The sequence below is a fragment of the Hylobates moloch genome, unplaced genomic scaffold, assembly GCF_009828535.3.
Source record: "Hylobates moloch isolate HMO894 unplaced genomic scaffold, HMol_V3 SCAFFOLD_3, whole genome shotgun sequence".
NCBI lineage: Eukaryota > Metazoa > Chordata > Mammalia > Primates > Hylobatidae > Hylobates > Hylobates moloch.
The window spans coordinates 34,185,655-34,203,612 of record NW_026652278.1 but is presented as its reverse complement, the minus strand read 5'-3'; positions in this window follow the sequence as shown (position 1 = coordinate 34,203,612).

Genomic DNA, 17,958 nt, shown 5'->3' with positions numbered 1-17,958 from the left:
AGATCATCTTAAAAGCCTCTGGTTCCTTTTTTTTTTTTTTTTTTTACCATGATTCTACCAATGGAGGCTGCTAGAAGTATTATAACAATAGTTTTTATTACTTGCCCCATGGCACAGGTTTTAATGATGGGTTTGGAAATCAGGGTTCTAGCCTTGCATTACCCATGGTAGCGCAATGGGAGATGACGGGTTTCTCCATCATTCTTCCTTATAATCACGCTTTGACCCTCCCCTCCAGGATCAAGCCTTTTCCAAATATTCAGAACTTTATTGAAAGGGGCAAAACCTGATGAGGCAACTTGCATACAGTTTTCTTTGGTGCCTCTGTGAGTACCTAATCCATTGGGCAGATCACCTGTTAACGTTTTCTTTCCTTCGAGATCCCAGACTTCTGGGCTCCCACTCTTCTCTTGGGAGATGTGTACTTAAGGCTTTGGAGCTAGCTGTCCATTAGGCCAGGCAAACGCAAAGCTCAGAGAATGCCATCTGGAGCAAATATAGGCTGATTGGCTTGGGGGTTTTTCTGTACATGTGTCAGCTTGATTAGCCCCAAGGTGCCTTCCAATTCTAACATTCTGCTGTTCTAGAAATCCAGGATTTCCTTTATTACCCCAAGTGACTGAAAAGTTAGCTGAACAGCTAGACATACATAATGTCCTTGATTTTTGCATCTTCTTACACAGGTCTGGCTCTTTTCTGAAATAAAAATTTTATGTTAGGATCCAGAGTTTAACCTCACACCATAGCCCTACCTTTGTTTGTTTGTTATTTAGTTTTTTTCACCTCCCAATTACAAGAAAGGTAGAAGTAATAGAATCAAGAAGCTGAATTCCAAGCCAGCAATGGGGAAAGCTGAGAGCCAATCCAATGTGTACCATAGAATCCTCAAAGTCTCAGAACAAGCAGCATCAAGCAGGAAAATGGAAGATGCCTCCCTGAGAATTTGACCAGACCAAGAGGAAATACCTACAGATTCTGACATTGAAGGTTATGCAACAAACAGCTCACCCAAATCACAATACAGTGAGGTGCAGAGTCAGAAGTTCCACTCCTCTTTGAGGTTCCCATCAGCACATTTAGATCAGATCTTAATCAGAAGTCTACATACATTCAAGTAGCACTAGACATCCAAGGAAAGCCATTATCATGAAATACAAAGATTAAAAAAAGTCAAGTGTAACTTGAAAGATATAGCAATTATGCAGAGAGAAGAAAACAAAACTATCAATATTACCTTCAGAGAAAGAAGATATTGCAACCAGGAAACAGGAACAGAATGTTGTGTTTCAACAAAGCAGCATTCAGAGAACAAAATAAAAAGGAGCTCATAAAATTAAAAACATGAAAGCAACAATGAAAAACTCAGCTATTGAACAGGATACTACATAGAAAGTCTTCCAGAAAGTTAAGAAAAAAGTCAAAGAGGTTAAAAAAATGACAAAATAAGAAAAACGAAGGGCCAGCCCAAAAGACCCAATATCCAAATAATTGAAGAGGAAAAGAAAAAAACAGAGGACAAAAACCAATAAAATAACCCGAAAACATTTAGCAAACTGAGGGACATGAATTGATAGGCAGAAAGGATCCCTCAAGTGCTTAACACAACAGATGAAAATAGACCCACAGGATGGCACATTATGGTGGAATTTCACAATATTGAGGGGAAAGAAAGCTTCTACAAGAGTCCAGAGAAAGTAAAGGTGATTTAGGGATGATTAGGACTTCTCGACACTTAACATGGAAAGCTAGAAGACCATGGAACAATGTTTTCAGACTGTAATCCCAGTACTTTGGGAGGCTGAGGCAGGAGGATCTCTTGAGACCAAAAGTTTGAGAACAGCCTGGTTAACATAGTGAGACCCTATCTCTAAAAAGAAAAGAAAAGAATTTAAAAGGGGAAAGGCTGGGCGCGGTGGCTCACGCCTGTAATCCTAGCATTTTGGAAGGCCAAGGTGGGTGGATCATGAGGTCAGGAGTTTGAGAACATCCTGGCCAACATGGTGAAACCCCGTCTCCACTAAAAATACAAAAATTAGCCTGGCATGATGGCGCGCCTGTAGTCCCAGCTACTCGGGAAGCTGAGGCAGGAGAATTGCCTGAACCCCGGAGGCGGAGGTTGCAGTGAGCCAAGATCGCGACACTGCACTCCAGCCTGGTGACAGAGTGAGACTCCGTCTAAAAAAAAAAAATAATAAATAAATAAATAAATAAATAATACGTACATACATACATAAAAAATAACCCAGGCATGGTGGTGTGCACCTGTAGTCCCAGCTACTTGGGAGGGTGAGGCACGAGAATTGCTTGAACCCAGGAGGCGGAGGTTGCAGTGAGCGGAGATCGTGCCACTACACTCCAGCCTGGTGACTGAGCAAGACTCTGTCTCAAAAAAAGGGGGCGCAGACAGATTTCCAAATAATGAAGAAAAATCATTTTCCAAACAAAAATTCTAGATCTAAACAATCCATCTATTAAAGATAAGGGCAGAATAAAAGTAATTCTAAGCTATTCAAGGTCTTAGATTGTTGATATCCCATGTATCCTCCCTTTTTCAAAAAGCTCTTGGAAGCAGTGTTCCTACAAAATAAGGTAGTAATCATGAAAAGAATGTGGGACACAGGAGAGCGGTGAGCCAGCATCGGAGAGGGGTGAAGGCAGTCCCGAAGAGACTGATGGAGAGTCTAAAAGAACAGTTTTGTTCCCATGAAGAGGGGTCTTGCCCATTGTCTTGTCCAAGATGGTGCAGGTAAACTCTCGGGAAAGCTACGGCAGGACTATGACTCAGAGGCTCTGTTCACCTTATCTCCTCCCAAGCGCCATCATCTAATAGTGACAATATTGTTCTTTTCATAGGCAGCTAAATTTATGTTTGAGACTCAGGTTTTTTCCCCGGAACTTTGGCAATAGGGTGTTTAGAGAGACACAGATTGAAAAATTCTAAGGAAATAGGCAACACAATAATATCTGGGGGTAAAGGAAGGCACACTATGAAAGAAGGGAACTTCTAAGTCCCAGCAATGGTTTATTTCTCTACCTGGGTGGTGAGTTAAATGTTTATATTCTTGTTGTTATTAAAACTGAACATATGTTTTATATACTCCTTTCTATTTAGTACACACATATGCACAATAATAACTGCATAGAAGAAAAAATCCATACTCTTAATACCTAGTCACAGGTATTAACATTTTCAAGTATTTCCTTTTATCTTTTTTCTGTGTACTTGACGTAACTGAGATGATACTGTGCATACATTTTTGATATGTTCTTTTTTTTGAGACGGAGTCTTGTTGTGTTGCCCAGGGCTGGAGTGCAGTGGCGCGATCTCTGCTCACTGCAAGCTCCACCCGTGGGTTCATGCCATTCTCCTGCCTCAGCGTCCCCAGTAGCTGGGACTACAGGCGGCTGCCACCATGCCCAGCTAATTTTTTTTCTTTTTTTAGTAGAGACGGGTTTCACAGTGTTCACCAGGATGGTGTCGATCTCCTGACCTTGTGATCTGCCTGCCTCGGCTTCCCAAAGTACTGGGATTACAGGCATGAGCCACCGTGCCCGGCCTGATATATTCTTTTGTGAGAACTGTTTAACATAAGCAACTTACGTTAAATTCTTTGCGTACTTATCATTTTAGGAACCATGTAATATTGCACTGAAACTCTTCCCTATTTCAAAGAGTATAACTCTTGGGAATGACATGACTGAATCTTTGTGTTGGTAACAGCTTGTATGTGAAAATGCTTGCAGGGAAATTCAGAATGTCTTCTCACCACCTCCTTGAAGGTCCAGTTCAAACCCCACCTCCTCCATGAATTATTCCCTGACCTCTGCAGAGAAGCCCTCTCCTCTAACCTTCCAGAATCCAGAGTTCTTGTCTATTCTGGCTTTTGTTTTTTTTTTTTTTCAAGATAGGGTCTCACTCTGTTGCCCTGGCTGGAGTGCAGTGGTGTGATCGTGGCTCACTGCAACCTCCACCTTCTGGGCTCAGATGATCCTCCTACTTCAGCCTCCAGAGTAGCTGGGATTACAGGTGTGTGCTTCCACGCCTGACTAGTTTTTGTGTTTTTTTTTGTGAGGATGGGGTTTCACTATGTTGACCAGGCTAGTCTCGAACTCCTGGACTCAAGCGATTCACCTACCTAGGTCTCCCAAAGTGCTGGGATTACAGGTGTCAGCCACCATGCCAGACCAGCTACTCTGCCTCTTTTTAAAGCTCTTTATGTGCTCATTTCTTTTCTCTCTGGTACACTATAAGTTCCTGGGAACAGAAATCTGTCTGTAAAGGGGCTGGAATATACTAAGTGGGCCATAACTAATAAGTAAATAAATTTGGAAGGCTGTTTTTTTATTTGCTTTAATATCCTGCATTACAAATAGTATATATGATTAGGTCATTTATGAGCTTTCACTCAAATTGAAGGTTCTCAAGTGGAAAACTTCTGCTTGTTCATAAATACCACATTCAGAAACTAGGAGTATGACCACTCCTGCTGTCTCTGATAATGGATTTTATATTTGCTTTGAGGGCTGGGTTAAGCAATGGTTGAGTTCTAAAAATAACATTTATGTTTATTGAGGGCCTATTACGTGCCAGACACCAGCCCAAGAAGTTTTCATGCATCTGTAATTTAGTTCCTATAGTAACACTATAAGGTAAACCACTGAGTTTTCTCATTTTACAGCTGAGGAAATGAAGTCATCTGCAGGGAGTCAACTAGGTTTTACGTGGAGGAATTAGAAATCCAACTCAGCTACACATGATTCTCATATTTCTCACTTCTGAGCAAGGCTGCCTCCTCGGATACAAAAGTATAAAATTTAGGATTTGGCTTCCAACTCTCAGTTCCATATTGAAAATCATTCTCCATCAAATGGCTGACACTTGTGAATATATATTTTATTGATAAATACAAAGAATATTAGATAATATGTAGAAGAGAAATAAGAAAGAAATCCACAGTTTCACCACCTAACAATTACCGTCATTTTAGAGTGTTCTCTTCCAGTCTTTCCCCATATGTATACCTTTAAAAAGAAAAAAATAGGCCAGGCCCGGTGGCTCATGCCTGTAATCCCAGCACTTTGGGAGGCCAAGGTGGGCAGATCACCTGAGTTCAGGAGTTCGAGACCAGCCTGGCCAACATGGTGAAACCCCATCTCTACTAAAAATACAAAAAATTAGCCGGACGTGGTGGCAGTTGCCTGCAATCCCAGCTACTCAGGAGGCTGATGCAGGAGAATCACTTGAACCTGGGGGACGGAAGTTGCAGTGAGCCAAGATTGCATCATTGCACTCCAGCCTGGGCAACAAGAGTGAAACTCTGTAAAAGAAAGAAAGAGAGAGGGAGAGAAGGAAGGAAGGGAGGAAGGAAGGAAAGAAAGAAGGAAGGAAGGAAGGAAGGAAGGAGGGAGGGAGGGAGGGAGGGAGGGAAGGAAGGAAGGAAGGAAAGAAGGAAAGAAAGAAAGAAAAAAACATCGTCAGATAGTTGTGTGTGTGCTTTTAAGCAGAAGAGTCTGCTTAGCGGTAGGGTGAAGACAAGGGTAGCAGCGAAGACAAACTTCAGCTATTCTACCACCTGGGGCTCATCTGACATCAGATAGAAACATGAAAACATAACAAAGATTAAAGGGCAATTAACACAGATCTGATTGCCTGCACTGAGATGGCTTGTGTGTAGCAGGGGCTCCTGGATGAGAAGGGGGCAGAAGTTAATAGAGCTGACTTGTGCCTTGAGAGTCATATCTTATGTATTCAGCTGCTGACTGTGCAGCAGAGTGTAATATAGTTTACTAGAAAATGTTGATCTTTAGCTGCATTCTTAATTCTTAACTTTTCAGTTATTGAAAGCCCATTTTTCTGGTAAAGACATTAGGGAAATCCTTCTGCCCCATCCTCCTTCTCCCACTCCCTGATAGGCAGAAGAGTGGTTTCCAAAGATGCCACACCCTAATCTCTGGAAGATGTGAATATTTTACCTTACACAGCAAAATTTTGCACTGTGATTAGGAGTACCGACCTTGGTATGAGGAAATTAACCTGGATTACCCAGGTGAACTCAATTCAATCACATCAAATTTTCTTCTTTTCTTTTTTTCTTTCTTTTTTTTTTTTAGAGTCTCGCTCTGTTGCCCAGGCTGGAGTGCAGTGGTGCAGTCTTGGCTCACTGCAACCTCCACCTCCCGGGTTCAAGCAATTCTCCTGCCTCAGCCTCCCAAGTAGCTGAGATTACAGGCACCCGCCACCACACCTGGCTAATTTTTGTATTTTTAGTAGAAACAGGGGTTTCACCATGTTGGCCAGGCTGGTCTCGAACTCCTGACCTCAGGTGATCCACCGGCCTCGGCTTCAAGTGCTGGGATTACAGTCATGAGCCACCGTGCACAACCACATCAATTCTTAAAAGCAACGAACTTTTCCAATCTGTGGTCACAGAGGGATGTGACTACAGAAGGTCAGTGAGAGAACCACAGAGATGGCAGCGTGAGGACTTGGCCTATCATGGCTGGCTTTGAAGATGGAGGCAGGGGGCTACCAGCCAAGGAATGTAGGTAGCCTCCAGAAGCTGGAAAATTCAAAGAAATGGATTCTTCCCTAGACCATCCAGAAAAGCTTATACCTTGATTTTAGCCATGTGAGATCTGTGTCAGATTTCTGACCTACAGAATTGTAAAATTAAAAATTTGCATTTCCAACAGATGAAAGGCAGAAGAAATTGTGTTCTGTACAGCAAAAGAACAATTAACAAAGTGAACAGACCTCACACAATGGGAGAAAATATTTTCAAACTATCTATCTGACAATGGATTAATAATCAGAAGATATAAGGAACTTAAACAACTCAACAGGAAAAAATTTAATTACCGATTTTTTAAATGAGCAAAAGGTCTGAAGAGACATTTCTTTTTTTTTTTTTTTTTGAGACGGAGTTTTGCTTTTGTTGCCCAGGCTGGACTGCAATGGTATGATCTCGGCTCACTGCAAACTCCACCTCCCAGGTTCAAGTGATTCTCCTGCCTCAGCCTCCCCCGTAGCTAGGATTACAGGCTCCAGCCACCACGCCCAGCTAATTTTTGTATTTTTAGTAGAAACAGGGTTTCACCATATTGGCCAGGCTGGTCACGAACTCCTGACCTCAGGTGATCTACCCACCTTGGCCTCCCAAACTGCTGAGATTCTTAAAAGAAGACATATAAATAGCAAACAGGCATCTGAAAAGGTGCTCAACATCATTGATCATCAGAGAAATGCAAATCAAAACTATAATGAGATATAATTTCACCCCAGTTAAAATGGCTTATATCCTAAAAACAGGCAATAACAAATGCTGGCAAGGATGTGGAGAAAAAGGAACCCTTGTACACTGTTGGCAGGAATGTAAATTAATGCAACCACTACGGAGAACAGTATGGACGTTCCTCGAAAAACAAAAAAACAGAACTATTATATGATCCAGCAATCCCACTGCTAGGTATTAATATACAACCAAAAGAAAGAAAATCAGTATATCAAAGAGATATCTGCACTCCTATGTTTATTGCAGCACTATTCACAATAGCTGTATTAGCAGTTCTAGCTCTGCTAATAAAGACATACCCAAGACTGGATAATTTATAAAGGAAAGAGATTTAATTGACTCACAGTTTCACATGGGTGGGAAGGCCTCACAATCATGGTGGAAGGCAAAGGAGGAGCAAAGTCACATCTTGCATGGTGGCAGGCAAAGAAGAGCTTGTGCAGGGGACCTCCTATTTATAAAACCATCAGATCTTCTGAGACTTATTCATTCACTACCACAAGAACAGTATGGGGGAAACTGCACCCATGATTCAATTATCTCCACCTGGTCCTGCCCTTGACATGTGGGGATTATTACAATTCAAGGTGAGATTTGGGTGGGGACACAACCAAACCGTATCAATAGCCAAGATTTGGAATCAACCTAAATGTTCATCAACAACCAGTAGATAAAGAAAGTGTGATACATATACACAATGGAGTACTATTCAGCCATAAAAAATAGTGAGATCCTGTCATTTACAACAGCATGGGTGGAACTGGAGGTCCTTATGGTAAGTGAAATAAACCAGGCACAGGAATACAAACTTCTCATGTTTTCACTCACTTGTGGGAGCTAAAAATTAAAACAATTGAACTCATGGAGACAGACAGTAGAATGATCGTTACCAGAGGCTGGGAAGAGTGGTGGGTGGGTGTGAGGAGTGGGGGTGGTTAATGGGTACAAAAATATAGTTAGAATGAATAAGATCTAGTATTTGACAGCACAACAGGGTGACTACAATCAACAGTAATTTATTGTACATTGTAAAAATCACTAAGAGTGTAATTGGAATGTTTATAACACAAAAAAGAATAAATGCTTGAGGTGATGGATACCCCATTTACCCTGATGTGAGATGTGATTATTACACATTGTAGGCATGTATCAGAATATCTCATGTACCCCATAAATATACACACCTGCTATGTACCCATACAAATTTTGTAAATAAATTTTTAATTGCAATTTATAGATACACGGAATATTATTCAGCCATAAAAAAGAAGGAAATCCTGTCATTTGCAACAACATGGATGAACTCTGAGGGCATTATGCTAAGTGAAATAAGTCAGACGGAGAAAGACAAATACTGTGTGATCTCACTTATATGTGGAATCTAAAAGAGCTGAACTCATAGAAAAAGAGAGAAGAATGGTGGTGGCCAGGGTCTGGGGCCTGGGGGAAATGAGGAGACGCTGGTCAAAGGGTATGAACTTTAGTTATAAGATAAATAAGTTCTGGGGATTTAATGTACAGCATGATGAGTATAGTTAATAATATAGATGTTCCTCAACTTACAATACAGTTACACCCTGATAAACTCAACACAAATTGAAAATATCATGTCAGAAATGAATTTAATATACCTAACCTACCAAACATCATAGCTTTAGCTTAGCCTACCTTAAACGTGCTCAGAACACTTTTGCCTAGGTTGGGCAAAATCATTGAACACAAAGCCTATCATATAATAAAGTATTGAATATCTCGTGTTATTTACTGAACACTGTGCTGAAAATGAAAAAAATAGCTGGATGAATATTAATGTACACATTAAGTCGAAAAGTCATAAAGTTGAAAAAGTGTGAGTTGAACCATCGTAAGTCAGGTACTGTGTGTACTGTATTGTACACTTGAAATTTGCAAAGAGAGTAGATCCAAAACTTTCTCCCCATATACACCAAAAAAATGGGAGAGGGGGCGGGAATTTTCCTTTTAAGTCATGGTGGTAATTTGTTACAGTAGCAATAGAAAACTAATTTCTCTCTCTCTCTCTCTCTCTCTCTCTCTCTCTGTGTGTGTGTGTGTGTGTGTGTGTGTCTGTGTGTGAATTATGTCTTTACTGACTACTGTATGTGACTACTGTATGCTTAATTCACCAGTCCTTCATAGATCCTTAATATCCTCCAATGGAGACCATCTCAGTGACTGCAACAAGTTTCCCAGGCTTCAACTTCCAGATCTTCAAATCTACTCATCTCAAAAAGAAAACAAGAAAAGAAGCGGAAACTCTTAGAAGTCACTCTCTGTACTGTCTAAAGGGACTAGTGACAGAAACCTTGTCTGTCTGCTGAATCCCCAATGCCTAGAAGAGTGCGTGGTACGTAGTGGTAACTCAATGAACATTTGTTGATTGACTGCTTGATTGAGGAATAGTAATATAGAAATGTGTATCTTTTACCAAAGCCATGTACTGGAGCCCTTTGCTGCTGCAGACTCAGTCTCATCATGACCTCATCTTCCTCCAGGGAGAGAGATCAATGCAAATGACCCACTAGGGTAGAGCTGGGGTTGAAATAAACCCAGGAGTAGCTCTGCTTGGCCAATGAATACTTTGTGTAAGTGTAGCTTATGTTGTGCATGGAGATATATATACAAAGCTTCCTTAGTTATTTGTTCAATCAAAATTAAGAGTCTACTATGTGTAGCAGTCTCTGCCACATTCTAAGAACACAAAGATATATAGGACACAGCCACTGTCATCCTAGCATTAACAACCTAGGAATGGCTGTAGGCATCCTTACAATGTGGTGGACACTCTTTTACATACAACAATCTCATTTAAATATTAGAACAGTAACCAGATAAGTGGGTATTAGTCCCACTTTATGGATGAGGAAACTGAAGTTCAGAAAGTTAAATAACTTAGACAAGTTACTTAGCAAGTAAATGGTTCATGCCAGGTTTAGAATTCAGGTTTATCTGGCTCCAAAAGCACATAGTAGCTATTGACATTGCACAGTAACCTACAGTTTGCAAACCACTTTTATTACACATTATCTTACTCCTTCCAACAAAGGTTATTAAATAGGTATTACTATACCCATTTTACCAAACAGAAAACACAAACTCAATTTTTCTACCCAAGTCACAAAGTTCTTCAATGACAAAAACAGAATTGGAACCCGGATATTTTGTCTCTAGCCCCTATTCCCTTTCCACTCTGCCATGGTTTCATTAATCTCTGAATTCTTCACACAGAGCCACCTGCTATCATGAGTGTGATCTAAGACCCTGATGAAAGCACGTGGGAGAATATAAATAAGGTGAACAGGACTGCTAGAGTTGAAGCTCATGCCAGGTGAACATTTATTAGTTAGAGCTGGGTTTACTCTGTGCTATCAATTATAATCCCTTGCTTGATCTGGGGCTAGCAATTTCATAGCTATCTTCAAGTGTCCTATTGGGTGTATCTTACCCATCTCTTAACATTTGGAACAAGCCCCACTTTGTTCAACACTTTAACATTATAATAGTGTTCATCAAAGCTCATGGTCTAACTAGTTACCTATTACAACAGAGAAGACAGGTCTCCAATTAATCAATATACTAAAAGCTCTTCTCCTCCATTCCAATAAGACTTTGGCCTTGGCAACTACACAAATATCAAATTAGGTCTGGATCAAAAGAATTAATGGTTAGCAAGGTTACTTAAGATTGATAGTGATTAGGCCAGGCATGGTGGCTCATGCCTGTAATCCCAGCACTTTGGGAGGCTGAGGCAGGAGGATTGCTTGAGCTCAGGAGTGTGAGACCAGCCTGGGCAACATAATGAGACTCTCATCTCTACAGAAAAAAAATAATAATTAGCCAGGCTCCCACTTGAACCCAAGAGTTGAAGCTGCAGAGTTATGATCATGCCACTGCACTTCAGCCTGTCTCAAAAAAAAAAAAACAAAACAAGACAAAACAAAACAAAACAACGGATAGTGAATGGAGAATGTATCTGTGAAAATTCCTGAAGAGTAGTGATCATTTCTTGTTTTCATTTCTGTAGCTTCCATTGCATCTAGGTCAACACCTGGTCCATGGCAAGTAATTACTCATTGAGTGAAACCTCCAAATATGCCAACTCAGGAAGACTCTGTAAAGGATCATAGAACCTAGGAACACCTGAAAGCAAATGGAAGCCAGTGCTTCAAGAAGAAAAAGTTATATCCGCCTTGCCACTGACCATGTGGTTACACCCTGAACTCACCACCACCAAGTGTAAGAATTAAACTTGGCATTTAAGTCTAGTGGACTACCTCTTCCACAAACAATGTGGTCTTCAACAAGTTTCTCTTGTTGTGTTTAAAATATAGGGTCAGGGTAGGAATGGGGATTCAGATTAAATACAGGATTAATTTCAGTTAATTCCTGAAGTATTTTCAGAGCCTTTGCCAGCACTTTGGGAACCTTCACCAAGATGCCCCATCTCCACTTCCATCTCTGCTATTCTCACATGCTTCACCTGCTGTGCCCACCAATGTCACGTACACCACCTGCATGCAGTCTCCACAGAAAAGCCTAGAATCCTTCCTTTCCCACCCACCTCCCAGCTCTCCAAGGAGATCTTCCTTTCATCATCCAAGCAGCCAACCAAAGTGTTGGTGCTAATCCATGAGGATCAGATGCAGTGATTCTTACACTTTTGTGTGAAAAAAATCCTCTGAGCATTAAGATGAAAATGCAGCTTTCTGGATCTACCCACAGAGGAGGTCTTAGAAGGAGAAGGAACTCTAGAATCTTGTAACAAACTAGAAGATTCTGATGCAGATGATCTAAAGATCACTCTTTCAGATGAAGTGATCTAGGTTTTGATCCTAGACCACAGGTTCTTCACCTGGCAGTTTATGAATTCCCAAGGGATCTGAGGACCAAATCCAGGTCCTTAGTTAAGTCCATGAACTTAAAAAGGGAAAAATACAGGCATACCTCAGAGATATTGTAGATTCTGTTCCAGACCACTGCACTCAAACTAATGGTGCAATAAAGTGAGTTATACAAATTTTTTTTGTTTCCCAATGCAAATAAAAGTTATGTTTTCACTATATTATAGTCTACTGAGTGTGCAAGAGGACTGTACATTCCATAATTTAAAAATACCTTATTACTAAAAAAAAATGCTAACGATCATCTGAGACTTCAGCAAGTCATAATCTTTTTGCTGGTAAAGGCTTTTGCCTTGACATTGATGGTTCTTTTGACTGATCAAGGTGGTGGTTGCTGAAGGCTGGCATGGCTGTGGTGATTTCTTAAAAGAAGATGACAATCAAGTTTGCCATATCAATTGACTCTTCCTTTCACAAAAAGTTTCTCTGTAGCATGCAATGCTGGTTGATAGCATTTTACCTACAGTAACTTCTTTCAAAATTGGAGTCAATTCTCCCAAATCCTGCCACTGCTTTGTCAACTAAGTTTATGGAATATCCTAAATTCTTTGTTGTCATTTCAACAATGTTCACAGCATCTTCACCAGGAACAGATTTCATCCCAAGAAACCACTTTCTTTCTTTCCTTCTTTCTTTTCTGAGATGGAGTCTTGCTCTGTTGCCCAGGCTGGAGTGCAGTGGTGCGATCTCAGCTTATTGCAACCTCCACCTTCCCGGGTTCATGCCATTCTCCTGCCTCAGCTTCCCGAGTAGCTGGGACTACGGGCGCCTGCCACCACGCCCAGCTATTTTTTTTTTTTTTTTGTATTTTTAGTAGAGATGGGGGTTTCACCATGTTAGCCAGGATGGTCTTGATCTCCTGACCTCGTGATCCACCTGCCTCCCAAAGTGCTGGGATTACAGGCACGAGCCACCGCGCCCGGCCAAGAAACCACTTTCTTTGCCCATCTATAAAAACCAACTTGTCATCCACTCAAGCTCTATCCTCAGATTGCAGCAGTTTAGTCATAGCTCCACTTCTAATTCCAGTTCTCTTGCTATTTCCACCACATGAACAGTTATTTCCCTCACCAAAGTCTTGATCCTCTCAAAGTAATCCATGAGGCTTGGAATCAGCCTCTCCCAAACTTCTGTTAATGTTGATATTTTGACCTCCTCCCATGAATCACAAATGTTTTTAACAGCATCTAAAATGGTGAATCCTTTCCAGAAGGTTTTCAATTGACTTTGCTCTGATCCATCAGAGGAATCACTATATATTGGCAGCTATAGATATAGACTTAGACACTGAGTTTCTTAAATAAGACTTGAAAATGGAAATTACTCCTTCATCCATGGGGCGCAGAATGGATACTGTGTTAGCAGGCATGAAAATAACATTATCTCCTTGTACCTCTCCATAAGAGCTCTAGGTGACCAGGTCACTGTCAATGAACAGTAATATTTTGATTTTTTTTTTTTTTTTTTTTTTTTTTTTGCTGAGCAGCAGATCTCAACTGAGGCCGAGGTGGGCAGATCGCCTGAGGTCAGGAGTTTAAGACCAGCTTGACAAACATGGAGAAACCCCGTCTCTACTGAAAATACAAAATTAGCCGGGCGTGGTGGCGCTTGCCTGTAATCCCAGCTACTCGGGAGGCTGAGACAGTAGAATCGCTTGAACCCGGGCGAGATTGTGCCATTGCACTCTAGCCTGGGCAACAAGAGCGAAACTCTGTCTCAAATTTAGTAAACCATGCTATAAACAGATGTGCTGTCATCCAGGATTTGTTGTTTCATATACAGAGCACAGGCAGAGTAGATTTAGCATAATTCTTAAGGGCCCTAGGATTTTCAGAATGGCAAATGATCTTTGGCTTCAACTTAAAGTCCCCAGCTGCATTAGCCTGTAACAAGAGATTCAGCCTGTCATTTGAAGCTTTGAAGCCAAGCATTGACTTCTGCTCTCTCATGATCAAAGTCCTCAATGGTCTCTTCTTCCAAGAGAAGGCTGTTTTATCTACATTGAAAATCTGCTGTGTGAACCCAGGAAGCAGAGGCTACAGTGGGCCGAGATCGTGCCATTGCACTCCAGCCTGGGCGACAGGGCGAGACTCCATCTCAAAAGAAAAAAAAGAAAGAGAAAAGAAAAAGAAAATCTGCTGTTTAGTGTAGCCACATTCATCAATTATCTTAGCTTGGTCTTCTGGATAACTTAGTGCAGCTTTTGCATAAGCATTTGCTGCTTCACCTTGCATTTTTTTACGTTACGGAGATGGCTTCTTTCCTTAAATCTCATGAACCAACCTCTACTAGCATCCAACTTTTCTTCTGCAGCTTCCTCACCTCTCTCCACCTTCATAGAATTAAAGAGTTAGGGCCTTGCTCTGAATGTGGCTTTGGCTTAAGAGAACGTTGTGGCTGGTTTGATCTTCTATCCAGACCATTCAAAATTTCTCCATATCTGCAATAAGGCTGTTTTGTTTTCTTGTCATTTGTATGTTCACTGAAGTAGCACTTTTAATTTCCTTCAACAACTTTCCCTTTGCATTCACAGCTTGGCTAAATGGTGCAAGAGGCCTAGCTTTTAGCCTATCTCAGTTTTGGACATGCCTTCCTCACTAAGCTTAGTCATATTTCTAGCTTTTTATTTAAAGAGAGACACGGGACTCTTCCTTTCACTTGAACACTTACGGGCCATTGTAGGGTTATTAATTGGCCCAATTTAAATAGTGTTGTGCCTCAGGGAATAGGGAGGTTTGAGGAGGGGAGGGCAGAATGGCCTGTCGGTGGATCAGACAGAACACATAAAACATTTATCGATTAAGCTCACTGTTTTACACGGGCACAGTTCATAGTACCCCAAAATAATTACAATAGTATTATCAAAGATCACTGATTACAGATCACCATAACAGATAGAATAATAATCCAAAAGTTTGAAATAGTACAAGTATTACCAAAATGTGACCCAGAGACATGAAGTGAGCACACACTTTTGGAAAAATGCCACCAATAGACTTGCTCAATGAAGGGTTGCCGCAAACCTTCAATTTGTTAAAAATGCATTATCTGTGAGGCACAGTAAAACAAAGTGTAATAAAATGAGGTTACCTGTATATCTTTTTTATTTTTATTAGCTGTAACTTCTAGTTAACATTTTTCTTTCTTTCTTTTTCTTTCCTTCCTTCCTTCCTTCTTTCTTTCTTTCTTTTTCCTTTCTTTCTTTTTCTTTCTTTTTTGACACAGGGTCTCACTTTGTCACCCAGGCTGGAGTGCAGTGATCATGGCTCACTGTAGCCTTGACCTCCTGGGCTCTAGTGATCCTTTCACCTCAGCCTCCTGAATACCTGGGACCACAGGTACATGCCACCATGCCCAACTAATTTTTTTATTTTTATTTTTTGTACACATGGAATCTCACTAGGTTCCCCAGGCTGGACCTGAACTCCTGGGCTCAAAGGATCCTCCCACCTCGGCCTCCCCAAATGCTGGGATTATAGACATGAGCCACTGCACCCTGCCTAGCATTTCTTCTGAATGTCTTTTGATAAAGGCAATAAACCCAGTAGTATTAGTAGCACCTGTGACTCCGCCACCAATAGAAATCATTGATATTGTTAGAGCACATTACTGCTATGGCAGATACCTTGAAATTCTATTTACACTCATCACTGCTTTGAAATTATGGTTGTTGTTTAGATAGATCTGCCACTAGATTTTGTTATTTAATCAAATAATAAAGAACTATGTATATTACCATATCATTTTAAAAATGTATTTTTATAATTGTATTTTAATATCATTGGTTTCTTTTGTGATCTATGTACTTTATTTCATACATTTAAAAATATTATTCGCGGGGGGGGGGATTGTCAATAGGCTTCACCAGACTGCCAATGGGGCCCTTGGCACGCACACACAAAAAGTTTAAAGAGTCCTGCTCTAGGCAGAGCCAGTTATACCAGGAAACAATTTCTGGCAACCCTGCTCTCTGTTTTCTTTCTCTTGCTCCTCCCCAGAACCTGACCTTTCAGCCAGGTGGTGGACTGCACCAGAATTACAGAGTTCTCAGGGATAAAGAAGGAGCCACTCTGGGCATGGACTGTGTCCTGAAAGTGACTTTGGCAAGGGTTAGGAGAGGCTAGGTTCTCCTGCAGCTTCCCTGGGCCTGGACAACTTGCCCCTTTGTTTTCCCAATCAAACTGAGCCACCCTTCCTAGTTCAGAATCCACTGTTTAATATAAATATTGACTTGAGGGGCTAAGAAAACCACTCCACAGATGAGCAGAAACTTCCTGGAACCATTCACAAAATATTCATCAGAAATAGAAACCCAGAGAGGTGGAGAACTAGGACTGCCCACTCTTGTGCCAGTACCATCATCTCTACTTGATTTCATATTTACAGGCTGGCCCCAAGAATAAATAGGGTGGCCATATCATTTTGGAAAGAGAGGCTAAAGAAGTAATGCCAAACAAGCCGGCCAAATGCCTCCCTTGGCTTAATGGGTGTTTGGGCAGTGCCCACCAATTACAAGTCCCTCCGCTTTATAGACTCCTAAAGTAGCTGCTGAAAGCACTATCCAGTTTACAAATGAGAAAGAAGCCTGAACACAAGCATCCTGGTGGTTGGGTTGGCAGCTCCCGCTAAGAGTTTATCTTTGCATCCACAGCCGGAAAGGAATTGGCATTCCTAGGCTTGTGACTTAAAGAGAATTAATGACTGAGCCAGACACGTCCTGAGGACCCCCTACCCTTGCAGTCTTAACACTCGGGGCGAGATTTCTAGGTTAGGGGGAATGCCCCATCTTCTGGCTTTGGCCAAGCCTGCGATTTCTTAGAAGGTTGCGGGGCCAATCAGCAGCCATAAATCTTAGAGAACCTTCACCGTTTTACAAGGGAGTTCGCAGGGGCTACCCTTCTCCCTCACGCGGTCTATTTACAACGCCGAAATCTCCGTGTTAATGGACCTAGGATAATGGTGTTTACTTTACCGCGATAAAGCGCTGGGCTTCCTGGGGGAGCGGCTGTAAAATGTCCTGGAGGTAGGGATGGAAGGGGCGCCGTAAAAGCGGGCGCTGGAAGGGCGGGGGCACCAGGTTCTCCTTCAGGCCGGCGCCCCCGCCCTCCACCCTCTAGGCCAGGCTGAGCAGCCCAGGCCTCGCGGGCGAGCACCGTTCCCACATAAATCACCAGCGCCAGAGTCTCGGGAAAAGGCGCATTTTTCATTGCTGGCTGCAGGGCGACTCCAGACCGCGAACGAGAAACAGAAGTTGTCTTTAGATAAACCGTTCACCGGAGCGCGCTTTGTGGCAGCATGGTCCGCAGAGCACAGGGCAACCCGCGTCTGGCGCTGCGCCCCCGCCAGCCGATCACCTCCCAGAGGCCCCCCAAGAAACCCAGATCCTCTCAAGGGCTGGTCCCACGTCCTCCTGCCAGAGAGGAGATAGGGAGCCATGCGGGAAGGAAAAGGAGAACTTCAGGGTTTGAAGAGACTGGAGAAGTGGTGCTCGCGAAGGCAAAACCTCAAAAACCCGAAAGCCTAACTCCACGTTTACCAGCAATGTAATTTCGAGCAAGTGACTTTACCCCTCTGAGCTTCAGGAACCTTAAGTTGTAAAACAAAAAGTGCTACCTTCTTATTCTGTGTTCAAAATTAACGTGAAATCAAATGCGAGTTGTATAACCGGACCCAGGAGGTTCCCTGAAGCCCCTGGAATTGTTGGCAAAGGGTCACGCGTATCTGGAGAGAAGATCCCAAGCAAGTGC